We start from the raw sequence: 12,662 nt of genomic DNA, 5'->3' as shown, positions 1-12,662 counted from the left end.
GATCCACATCAACCCCACAGAAGCTCCTGCCCCATAGATCAGAACCACATCTGCCCCACAGCAGATTTTACCCCACAGATCTGACCCACATCAGCCCCACAGCAGCTCATGCCCCATAGATCTGACCCGCATCAGCCACACAGCAGTTTCTGCCCCATAGACCTGACACACATCAGTCCCACAGCAGCTCCTGCCTCATAGATCTGACTCACAGCATCTCCTGCCCCATAGATCTGAACCACATCAGCCCCACAGCAGCTCCTGCCCCATAGATCTGACCCACATCTGCCTCACAGCAGCTCCTGCCCCATAGACCTGACCCACATGTTCCCCACACCAGCTCCTGCCCCATAGATCTGACCCACAGCATCTCCTGCCCCATAGTTCTGACCCACATCATCCCCACAGCAGCTCCTGCCCCATAGATCTGACCCACATCAGACCCACAGCAGCTGCTGACCCATAGATCTGACCCACATCAGCCACACAGCAGCTCCTGACTCATAAATCTGACCACATCTGCCCCACTGCTGCTCCTGCCCCATAGATCTGACCCAAATCTGCCCCACAGCAGATCCTGCCAAATAGATCTTAACCACAGCAGCTCCTGCCCCATAGATCTGACCCACATCTGCACCACAGCAGCTCCTCACCATAGATCTAACAGCCATCAGCACCACAACAGCTCCTGCCCCATAGATCTGACCCTCATCAGCCCCACAGCAGCTCCTGCCCCATAGATCTGACCCACATCAGCCCCACAGCAGCTCCTGCCCCATAGATCTGACCCAAGTCAGCCCCACAGCAGCTCCTGCCTTATAGATATGACCCCCATCAGCCCCACAGCAGCTTCTACCCCATAGATCTGACCCACATGTGCCCACTGCAGCTCCAGTCCCGTAGATCTGACCCACAGCAGCCCATGCCCCATAGATCTGACCAACATCAGCCACACAGCAGCTCCTGACCCATACATCTGACCCAAATCTGCCCCAAACCATCTCCTGCCCCATAGATCTAACTCACATGTGCCCCACAGCAGCTCCTGCCCATAGATCTGACCCACAGCAGCTCCTGCCCTATAGATCTGATTCAAATCTGCCCCACAGCAGCTCCTGCTCCATAGATCTGACCCACATGTGCCCCAGAGCAGCTCTGCCCCATTGATTTGACCCACATCAGCCCCACAGGAGATCCTGCCCCATAGATCTGACCCACATCAGCCCCACTGCAGCTCCTGCCCTATAGATCTGACCAACATCAGCCCCACATCAGCTCCTGCCCCATAGATCTGACCCTCATCAGCCCCATAGCATCTCCCGCTCCATAGATCTTAACCGTATCAGCCCCACAGCAGCTCCTGCCCCATAGATCTGACCCACATCTGCACCACAGCAGCTCTTTCCCCATAGATCTGACCCACATCTGCCCCACAGCAGCTCCTGACCCATAGATCTGACCCACATCAACCCCACAGAAGCTCCTACCCCATAGATCTGAACCACATCTGCCCCACAGCAGATTTTACCCCACAGATCTGACCCACATCAGCCCCACAGCAGCTCATGCCCCATAGATATGAACCGCATCAGCCACACAGCAGTTCCTGACCCATAGATCTGACCCACATCAACCCCACAGAAGCTCCTGCCCCATAGATCTGAACCACATCTGCCCCACAGCAGATTTTACCCCACAGATCTGACCCGCATCAGCCCCACAGCAGCTCATGCCCCATAGATCTGACCCGCATCAGCCACACAGCAGTTCCTGCCCCATAGACCTGACACACATCAGCCCCACAGCAGCTCCTGCCTCATAGATCTGACTCACAGCATCTCCTGCCCCATAGATCAGAACCACATCAGCCCCACAGCAGATTTTACCCCACAGATCTGACCCACATCAGCCCCACAGAGGCTTCTCCCTTATAGACCTGACCCACATGTTCCCTACACCAGCTCCTGCCACATAGATCTGACCCACAGCATCTCCTGCCCCATAGATCTGACCCACATCAGTCCCACAGCAGCTCCTGCCCCATAGATCTGACCCACATCAGACCCACAGCAGCTGCTGACCCAAAGATCTGACCCACATCAGCCACACAGCAGCTCCTGACTCATAAATCTGACCACATCTGCCCCACTGCTGCTCCTGCCACATAGATCTGACCCAAATCTGCCCCACAGCAGATCCTGCCAAATAGATCTTTACCACAGCAGCTCCTGCCCCATAGATCTGACCCACATCTGCACCACAGCAGCTCCTCCCCATAGATCCAACAGCCATCAGCACCACAACAGCTCCTGCCCCATAGATCTGACCCACGTCAGCCCCACAGCAGATCCTGCCCCACAGATCTGACCCACATCAGCCCCACAGCAGCTCCTGCCCCATAGATCTGACCCACATCTGCACCACAGCAGCTCTTGCCCCATAGATCTGACCCACATCTGCCCCACAGCAGCTCCTGACCCATAGATCTGACCCACATCAACCCCACAGAAGCTCCTGCCCCATAGATCTGAACCACATCTGCCCCACAGCAGATTTTACCCCACAGATCTGACCCACATCAGCCCCACAGCAGCTCATGCCCCATAGATCTGACCCGCATCAGCCACACAGCAGTTCCTGCCCCATAGACCTGACACACATCAGCCCCACAGCAGCTCCTGCCTCATAGATCTGACTCACAGCATCTCCTGCCCCATAGATCTGAACCACATCAGCCCCACAGCAGCTCCTGCCCCATAGATCTGACCCACATCTGCCCCACAGCAGCTCCTGCCCCATAGACCTGACCCACATGTTCCCCACACCAGCTCCTGCCCCATAGATCTGACCCACAGCAACTCCTGCCCCATAGATCTGACTCACATCAGCCCCACAGCAGCTCCTGCCCCATAGATCTGACCCACATCAGACCCACAGCAGCTGCTGACCCATAGATCTGACCCACATCAGCCACACAGCAGCTCCTGACTCATAAATCTGACCCACATCAGCCCCGCAGCAGCTCCTGGCCCATAGATCTGACCCACATCAGCCCCACAGCAGCTCCAAACTCATAGATCTGACCCACTTCATTCCAACAGCAGATTTTGCACCATAGCTATGTCCCTCATCTGCCCCACAGCAACTCCTGCCCCATAGATCTGACCTACATCATCCCCTCTGCAGCTCCTGCCCCATAGGTCTGACCCACATGTGCCCCACAGCAGCTCCTGCCATATAGATCTAACCACCATCAGCCCCAAAGCAGCTCCTGCCCCAAAGATCTGACCCACATCAGCCACACAGCAGCTCCTGACTCATAAATCTGACCCACATCAGCCCCACAGCAGGTCCTGCCCCATAGATCTGACCCAAATCTGACCCACAGCAGCTCCTGCCTCATAGATCTGACCCAAGTCAGCCCCACAGCAGCTCCTGCCTTATAGATATGACCCCCATCAGCCCCACAGCAGCTTCTACCCCATAGATCTGACCCACATGTGCTCCACTGCAGCTCCAGTCCCGTAGATCTGACCCACAGCAGCCCATGCCCCATAGATCTGACCCTCATCAGCCACACAGCAGCTCCTGACCCATACATCTGACCCAAATCTGCCCCACACCATCTCCTGCCCCATAGATCTAACTCACATGTGCCCCACAGCAGCTCCTGCCTATAGATCTGACCCACAGCAGCCCATGCCCCATAGATCTGACCAACATCAGCCACACAGCAGCTACTGACCCATACATATGACCCAAATCTGCCCCACACCATCTCCTGCCCCATAGATCTAACTCACATGTGCCCCACAGCAGCTCCTGCTCCATAGATCTGACACACAGCAGCTCCTGCCCTATGGATCTGATTCAAATCTGCCCCACAGCAGCTCCTGCTCCATAGATCTGACCCACATGTGCCCCAGAGCAGCTCTGCCCCAATGATTTGACCCACATCAGCCCCACAGCAGCTCCTGACCTGTAGATCTGACCCACATCTGTCCCACAGCAGCTCCTGCCCCATAGATCTCACCAACATCAGCCCCACATCAGCTCCTGCCCCATAGATCTGACCCTCATCTGCCCCACAGCAGCTCCTGACCCATAGATCTGAACCACATCTGCCCCACAGCAGATTTTACCCCACAGATCTGACCCACATCAGCCCCCAGGAGATCCTGCCCCATAGATCTGACCCACATCAGCCCCACAGCAGATCCTCCCCAAAGATCTGACACACCTCTGCCCCACTGCTGCTCCTACACCACAGATCTGACCTACATCATCTCCACTGCAGCTCCTGCCCCATAGTTCTGACCCATAGCAGCTCATGCCCCATAGAACAGACCCGCATCAGCCACACAGCAGGTCCTGCCCCATAGACCTGACACACATCAGCCCCACAGCAGCTCCTGCCTCATAGATCTAACTCACAGAATCTCCTGCCCCATAGATCTGAACCACATCAGCCCCACAGCAGCTCCTGCCACCTAGATCTGAACCAAGTCAGCACCACAGCAGCTCCAGCCCCATAGATCTGACCCTCATCAGCCCCATAGCATCTCCCGCTCCATAGATCTTAACCGTATCAGCCCCACAGCAGCTCCTGCCCCATAGATCTGACCCACATCTGCACCACAGCAGCTCTTGCCCCATAGATCTGACCCACATCTGCCCCACAGCAGCTCCTGACCCATAGATCTGACCCACATCAACCCCACAGAAGCTCCTGCCCCTTAGATCTGAACCACATCTGCACCACAGCAGATTTTACCCCACAGATCTGACCCACAACAGCCCCACAGCAGCTTATGCCCTATAGATCTGACCCGCATCAGCCACACAGCAGTTCTTGACCCATAGATCTGACCCACATCAACCCCACAGAAGCTCCTGCCCCATAGATCTGAACCACATCTGCCCCACAGCAGATTTTACCCCACAGATCTGACCCACATATGTCGCACAGCAGCACCTGCCCCATAGATCTGACCCACATCTGTCGCACAGCAGCTCTTGCCCCATAGATCAGACAAACATCAGCCCCACAGTAGCTCCTTCCCCATAGATCTGACCCCCATCAGCCCCACAGTAGCTCCTGACCCATAGATCTGACCCCCTTCAGCCCTACAGCAGCTCCTGCCCCATAGATCTGACCCCCATCAGCCCCACAACAGCTCATGCCCCATAGATCTGACCCGCATCAGCCACACAGCAGTTCCTGCCCCATAGACCTGACACACATCAGCCCCACAGCAGCTCCTGCCTCATAGATCTGACTCACAGCATCTCCTGCCCCATAGATCTGAACGACATCAGCCCCACAGCAGCTCCTGCCCCATAGATCTGACCCACATCTGCCCCACACCAGCTCCTGCCCCATAGACCTGACCCACATGTTCCCCACACCAGCTCCTGCGCCATAAATCTGACCACATCTGCCCCACTGCATCTCCTGCCCCATAGATCTCACCCAAATCTGCCCCACAGCAGATCCTGCCAAATAGATCTTAACCACAGCAGCTCCTGCCCCATAGATCTGACCCACATCTGCACCACAGCAGCTCCTCCCCATAGATCTAACAGCCATCAGCACCACAACAGCTCCTGCCCCATAGATCTGACCCACGTCAGCCCCACAGCAGATCCTGCCCCATAGATCTGACCCACATCAGACCCACAGCAACTCCTGCCCCATAGATCTGACCCAAGTCAGCCCCACAGCAACTCCTGCCTTATAGATATGACCCCCATCAGCCCCACAGCAGCTTCTACCCCATAGATCTGACCCACATGTGCTCCACTGCAGCTCCAGTCCCGTAGATCTGACCCACAGCAGCCCATGCCCCATAGATCTGACCAACATCAGCCACACAGCAGCTCCTGACCCATACATCTGACCCAAATCTGCCCCAAACCATCTCCTGCCCCATAGATCTAACTCACATGTGCCCCACAGCAGCTCCTGCCCATAGATCTGACCCACACCATCTCCTGCCCTATAGATCTGATTCAAATCTGCCCCACAGCAGCTCCTGCCCATAGATCTCACCCACAGCAGCTCCTGCCCTATAGATCTGATTCAAATCTGCCCTACAGCAGCTCCTGCTCCATAGATCTGACCCACATGTGCCCCAGAGCAGCTCTGCCCCATTGATTTGACCCACATCAGCCCCACTGCAGCTCCTGCCCTATAGATCTGACCAACATCAGCCCCACATCAGCTCCTGCCCCATAGATCTGACCCTCTTCAGCCCCATAGCATCTCCCGCTCCATAGATCTTTACCGTATCAGCCCCACAGCAGCTCCTGCCCCATAGATCTGACCCACATCTGCACCACAGCAGCTCATGCCCCATAGATCTGACCCGCATCAGCCCCACAGCAGTTCCTGCCCCATAGACCTGACACACATCAGCCCCACAGCAGCTCCTGCCTCATAGATCTGACTCACAGCATCTCCTGCCCCATAGATCTGACCCACATCAGCCCCACAGCAGCTCCTGCCCCATAGATCTGACCCACATCAGACCCACAGCAGCTCCTGCCCCATAGACCTGACACACATCAGCCCCACAGCAGCTCCTGCCTCATAGATCTGACTCACAGCATCTCCTGCCCCATAGATCTGACCCACATCAGCCCCACAGCAGCTCCTGCCCCATAGATCTGACCCACATCAGACCCACAGCAGCTGCTGACCCATAGATCTGACCCTCATCAGCCACACAGCAGCTCCTGACTCATAAATCTGACCCACATCAGCCCCACAGCAGCTCCTGCCCCATAGATCTGACCCAAATCAGCCCCGCAGCAGCTCCTGACCCATAGATCTGACCCACATGTGCCCCACAGCAGCTCCAAACTCATAGATGTGACCCACATCAGTCCAACAGCAGATTTTGCACCATAGATATGTCCCTCATCTGCCCCACAGCAACTCCTGCCCCATAGATCTGACCTACATCATCCCCTCTGCAGCTCCTGCCCCATAGGTCTGACCCACATGTGCCCCACAGCAGCTCCTGCCATATAGATCTAACCACCATCAGCCCCAAAGCAGCTCCTGCCCCATAGATCTGACCCACATCAGCCACACAGCAGCTCCTGACTCATAAATCTGACCCACATCAGCCCCACAGCAGCTCCTGCCCCATAGATCTGACCCAAATCTGACCCAAAGCAGCTCCTGCCTCATAGATCTGACCCAAGTCAGCCCCACAGCAGCTCCTGCCTTATAGATCTGACCCACATCAGCCCCACAGCAGCTCCTGCCCCATAGATCTGACCCCCATCAGCCACACAGCAGCTTCTACCCCATAGATCTGACCCACATGTGCTCCACTGCAGCTCCAGTCCTGTAGATCTGACCCACAGCAGCCCATGCCCCATAGATCTGACCCTCATCAGCCACACAGCAGCTCCTGACCCATACATCTGACCCAAATCTGCCCCACACCATCTCCTGCCCCATAGATCTAACTCACATGTACCCCACAGCAGCTCCTGCCCATAGATCTGACCCACAGCAGCTCCTGCCCTATAGATCTGACCAACATCAGCCCCACCATCAGCTCCTGCCGCATACATATGACCCAAATCTGCCCCACACCATCTCCTGCCCCATAGATCTAACTCACATGTGCCCCACAGCAGCTCCTGCTCCATAGATCTGACCCACATGTGCCCCAGAGCAGCTCTGCCCCATTGATTTGACCCACATCAGCCCCACAGCAGCTCCTGACCTGTAGATCTGACCCACATCTGACCCACAGCAGCTCCTGCCCCATAGATCTCACCAACATCAGCCCCACATCAGCCCCTGCTTCATAGATCTGACCCTCATCAGCCCCATAGCATCTCCCGCTCCATAGATCTTAACCGTATCAGCCCCACAGCAGCTCCTGCCCCATAGATCTGACCCACATCTGCCCCACAGCAGCTCCTGACCCATAGATCTGAACCACATCTGCCCCACAGCAGATTTTACCCCACAGATCTGACCCACATCAGCCCCCAGGAGATCCTGCCCCATAGATCTGACCCATATCAGCCCCACAGCAGATCCTCCCCAATGATCTGACACACCTCTGCCCCACTGCTGCTCCTAAATCACAGATCTGACCTACATCATCTCCACTGCAGCTCCTGCCCCATTGTTCTGACCCATAGCATCTCATGCCCCATAGATCTGACCCGCATCAGCCACACAGCAGGTCCTGCCCCATAGACCTGACACACATCAGCCCCACAGCAGCTCCTGCCTCATAGATCTGACTCACAGCATCTCCTGCCCCATAGATCTGACCCACATCAGCCACACAGCAGCTCCTGCCCCATAGATCTGACCCTCATCAGCCCCACAGCAGCTCCTGCCCCATAGATCTGACCCACATCATCCCCACAGCAGCTCCTGCCCCATAGATCTGACCCACATCAGACCCACAGCAGCTGCTGACCCATAGATCTGACCCATATCAGCCCCGCAGCATCTCCTGGCCCATAGATCTGACCCACATGTGTCCCACAGCAGCTCCAAACTCATAGATCTGACCCACATCAGTCCTACAGCAGATTTTGCACCATAGATATGTCCCTCATCTGCCCCATAGCAACTCCTGCCCCATAGATCTGACCCAAATCAGCCCCACAGCAGCTCCTGCCTTATAGATATGACCCCCATCAGCCCCACAGCAACTCCTGCCCCTTAGATCTGACCCACAGCAGCTCCTGCTTATAGATTTGACCCACAGCAGCTCCTGCCCTATAGATCTGATTCAAATCTGCCCCACAGCAGCTCCTGCTCCATAGATCTGACCCACATATGCCCCCGAGCAGGTCTGCCCCATTGATTTTCCCACTTCAGCCCCACAGGAGATCCTGCCCCATAGATCTGACCCACATCAGCCCCACTGCAGCTCCTGCCCTATAGATCTGACTCACATGTTCCCCACAGCAGCTCCTGCTCCATAGATCTGACCCACAGCAGCTCCTGCCCTATAGATCTGATTCAAATCTGCCCCACAGCAGCTCCTGCTCCATAGATCTGACCCACAAGTGCCCCAAAGCAGCTCTGCCCCCTTGATTTTACCCACATCAGCCCCACTGCAGCTCCTGCCCTATAGGTCTGACCAACATCAGCCCCACAGCAGCTCCTGCCCCATAGATCTGGCTTACAGCATCTCCTGCCCAATAGATCTGACCCACATCAGCCCCACAGCAGCTCATGCCCCATAGATCTGACCCACATCAGACCCACAGCAGCTGCTGCCCCATAGATCTCACCCAAATCAGCCCCACAGCATCTCCTGCACCATAGATCTGACCCACATGTGCCCCACAGCAGCTCCAAACTCATAGATCTGACCCACATCAGTCCAACAGCAGATTTTGCACCATAGATATGTCCCTCATCTGCCCCACAGGAGATCCTGCCCCATAGATCTGACCCACATCAGCCCCACTGCAGCTCCTGCCCTATAGATCTGACCCACATCAGCCCCACATCAGCTCCTGTCCCATACATCTGACCCAAATCTGCCCCACACCATCTCCTGCCCCATAGATCTAACTCACATGTGCCCCACAGCAGCTCCTGCTCCATAGATCTGACCCACAGCAGCTCCTGCCCTATAGATCTGATTCAAATCTGCCCCACAGCATCTCCTGCTCCATAGATCTGACCCACATGTGCCCCAGAGCAGCTCTGCCCCATTGATTTTACCCACATCAGCCTCACAGGAGATCCTGCCCCATAGATCTGACCCACATCAGCCCCACTGCAGCTCCTGCCCTATAGATCTGACTCACATCTGCCCCACAGAAGCTCCTGCCCCATAGATCTGACCCACATCTGCTCCACAGCAGCTCCTGCCCTATAGATCTGACCCACATCAGCCCCACAGCCGATCCTGCCTTATAGATCTTACCCAAATCTGCCCCACTGCTGCTCCTGCCCCATTGATCAGACCAACAGCAGCTCTTCCCCATAGATCTGACCAACATGTTCCCCTCAGCAGCTCCTGCCCCATAGATCTGACCCACATCTGCCCCACAGCAGCTCCTGCCCCAGAGACCTGACCCACATGTTCCCCACAGCAGCTCCTGCCCCATAGATCTGACCCACAGCATCTCCTGCACCATAGATCTGACCCACATGTGCCCCACAGCAGCTCCACACTCATAGATCCGACCCACATCAGTCCAACAGCAGATTTGGCACCATAGATATGTCGCTCTTCTGCCCCACAGCAACTCCTGCCCCATAGATCTGACCTACATCATCCCCTCTGCAGCTCCTGCCCCAGAGGTCTGACCCACATGTGCCCCACAGCAGCTCCTGCCATATAGATCTAACCACCATCAGCCCCAAAATAGATCATGCCCCATAGATTGGACCCACATCAACCCCACAGCAGCTCCTGCCTCATAAATCTGACCCAAGTCAGCCCCACAGCAGCTCCTGCCTTATAGATCTGACCCCCATCAGCCCCACTGCAGCTCCTGCCCCATAGATCTAACCCACATCAGCCCCACAGCAGCTCCTGCCCCATAGATCTGACACACATCATATCTAAAGCAGCTGCTGCCCAATAGATAGGACCCACAGCAGCTTCAGCCCCATTGATCTGACCCACATCAGCCCCACAGCAGCTCCTGCCCCATAGATCTGACCCACATCAGACCCACAGCAGCTGCTGACCCATAGATCTGACCCAAATCAGCCCCGCAGCAGCTGCTGACCCATAGATCTGACCCAAATCAGCCCCACAGCATCTCCTGCACCATAGATCTGACCCGCATGTGCCCCACAGCAGCTCCAAACTCATAGATCTGACCCACATCAGTCCAACAGCAGATTTTGCACCATAGATATGTCCCTCATCTGCCCCACAGCAACTCCTGCCCCATAGATCTGACCTACATCATCCCCTCTGCAGCTCCTGCCCCATAGGTCTGACCCACATGTGCCCCACAGCAGCTCCTGCCCCATAGATCTGACCCACATCAGTCTCACAGAAGCTCCTACCCCATAGATCTGACCCACATGTGCCCCACAGCTGCTCCACGGCACGGTTTCCCCGGCTCGGTTTGGCTGGCAAGGTTTGCGGTGCCGGCTATGCGTTTTTGCTTGCTGAGATGCCACGGGAGCGACATTTGGCTGATTCCGAGGAACGTCCGAGCACCACGGCCCGCTTGGAGCCGGGTAGACCGTGCCGACCTAGTCGAGGCGCATGGGCAGCGACGCCTAGCCGCCGACGCCGTGCCCCCCCCCCCTTCCCCCCACCCTCTGGAGACGCTTGGAGCTGGCTAGACAGTGCCAGTGCAGAGGAGCCGCCATGAGAGCGACACTTGGCCACTTCCGCGGAACGTCCAAGCCGAGCGGAGCCCGCCGGGAGAGGCTGGACCATGCCGGCGCACTCGAGCCGCGGCGGCTGAGACCGCTGGACGCCACCGCGGAACGTCCGAACCGAACGGAGCCCGTTGGGAGACGTTGGACCGTGCCGGCGCACTCGAGCCACGATGGCCAGGGGTCGAGCCGTGTTGACCGTGCCGGAGCACCGGAGGCGCCACGGAGACGCCACTCGGCCGCAGCCGCGGAACGACCAGGGTGCACGTACGAGCCGGTCGCTGTTCGCTGGGTCAGGGCGCACCCGGGCTTCTCGCCGTCCCGCCACCGCCACCGCGGTTTTGCCCTTTTGTCTGCGTGTTTGTTTGTTCGTCCGCTCGTTCGTACTTTGGTCCTTTCGATCGTTTGTCCGTGCCCCCACGCGCCCTCTCGGTTTTATTATTTTCCGTTTGTTTGTTTGTTTGTTTATTTGTTTGTTTGTTTTTCTCGTGGGTTCTTCTTTACTTTCCACTTTTTTAGATTTTGAAAAAGCCGCCCCGCCCCCCTCGCCTCCCCGGCTCTGCAGGAAGAGCGTGGGCGCGTGCACGGGCCCCGCCCACCGGGGTCCGTTCGGGCCGGATATCCGGACTGCGGGCAGGCCGCGTGCCGAGGGATGGCGGAAGAGCGGCGGGAAGACGGCAGCGGCGAGAGGTGGGCCGGCGGGAGGCGGCCGCGTCCCCCGCGGGGTTCGCGCCTAGCCTCTCTCCCAGCCGGCAGATGAGGTGGAACGGTACGTAGGATTTTCGGCGGGAGGAGGAGGTGGTGGCGGTGGTGGCGGTGGTGGCGGTGGTGGTGGTGGTGGCGGCGGGGCTGGGGGGCGGCGAGGCGTTTTGGTTGGCTCCGGTCGCCGAGTTGAGCCGCCATTGAGCCGAGCCGTCAGGAGCACCCCGGCGGAAAAAGGAAAGAAAAGAAAAAAACCAAACGGGCCAATCGGGTCCAAACAAATAACCGAGCGAGTGACTGACCAAACAACAAACAAACAAACAAACAAATAAAAAAACACGGTCGCGGGCCGGTCGGGCGAGATGCGTCCGGGAGAGGGCGGGTTGTGGGCGAGGGCCAGGGTGGGGGCAGGTGGAGGCGGGCCGCCGTCGGGTACGGGTCGGGTTCCCGCTCGTGCGGTGTGGACCGGGGGGGGGGAAGGTGGAGGACGGATGCGGGGCCGGGAAGATCAGGCGCCTGCCGGCAGCCAGGTCTACCCGCATACCCGCAACCCCGTCGCGGACCCCCCCATCCCTCCTCAGCCACGCAAGCGACCCCCTTCTTCATGACA

The sequence above is a fragment of the Coturnix japonica genome, unplaced genomic scaffold (genome assembly GCF_054131305.1).
Source record: "Coturnix japonica strain WE unplaced genomic scaffold, WE-NBRP24 Scf042, whole genome shotgun sequence".
Taxonomy (NCBI): domain Eukaryota; kingdom Metazoa; phylum Chordata; class Aves; order Galliformes; family Phasianidae; genus Coturnix; species Coturnix japonica.
This window is presented reverse-complemented; position numbering follows the sequence as displayed.